Raw genomic sequence first — 1,241 nt, forward strand, 5'->3', positions numbered from 1 at the left:
CATTTTAGAAAGCAAAGCCGCAGCAATACCTCACACAAAGAAGGAGAAGTATCAGAAGCAAAAATAGTACATGTAGCGAAAGACAAAGGCAAAGAAGAAGAGGAGGAGGAATTAACTTTAGCAATCCAAAATGGAAAAATAAGTAGGTGCGTTTTTCAAAAATAAGTAGATTGACACCAAAAATATAATGCATCATTGCTAAAATTAAATAATCAAATTTAGAATGACCGTTTAAAATTTAAGAACATATATCAAAGTCTTAAAAGTAATATCGTACGATTCGCACAAGGCCACACAGGCGCAATCGTACGATCATACTTATTATTGCTACTGTTGGTACTGCCTAGTATTTCCAGTGGAGCTCACACCCAGGAAACATTGTCCACTTGATCGAGCTAAAAGAAGACATGACCGTTCTACAGCCAGTCCGTTTCGCAACTTCTCCTGGCCAATCAGTTTTTAAACCCCATCGCCTTGCCAGGACGAGGTGCTCACGACCCTTCATTAATCATTTTTTGAGCTCTCGCAAAGACTGATTACGTGCACTGTTAGCCAAGCCAAAATGTCGGAGACTGCAAACGTGTCACCATTATCTGCAAGAGACCAGCTAACGTCATGTAACACAAGGAGTCGAGACGATACACCTGCACCGTTGAATGTGGCTGTACCTAGCACCACTACTTCCGAGAAATCGAATGCATCAAAGTCGAAGAGCAGAACACCTGATCGTCACGAATCGTTGCGCGTTAGTTGTGTTGAGCTGGAGGATGTTTCAATTCTCCGAAACCTGGGGTTACTACGAAGTGACTTGAACGTGGGTCTGGAACGAAACGACCTTGAGACGTATGGATCGGTTGTCGATCGAGGGATTAACCTTGCACCAGAGTCATTTGGAACGAAAGCGGTACTGCTACAACGATGTCGAGAGTTTGCTAGTAAAGCTGGGTTTTCCATTCGTGTCGCGACAAATAGCTTTCGCAAGATGAAGAAGGAGGGTAATGCCAGATATGAGTGCAAAGTGTTAAACGGTCAGCAGCAACTGACGCCTGGCACAACTCTCTCTTGTCCATTTTGCATCACGGTGTATGGAATTCGAGACAAATGGAAAGTTACCAAGATGTGTATAGCTCACGACCACTACCGCCACGTTGGGTTCAGGGGATTCATTCGTGGAAAGGTGATCTAGCAACATCAGGTCTGCGTCAGCACAACCGTGATATGTCCTTTCGCGAACAATTCCG

The sequence above is a fragment of the Phytophthora infestans genome, genomic scaffold (genome assembly GCF_000142945.1).
Source record: "Phytophthora infestans T30-4 supercont1.59 genomic scaffold, whole genome shotgun sequence".
In the NCBI taxonomy this organism is placed as follows: Eukaryota; Oomycota; class Peronosporomycetes; order Peronosporales; family Peronosporaceae; genus Phytophthora; species Phytophthora infestans.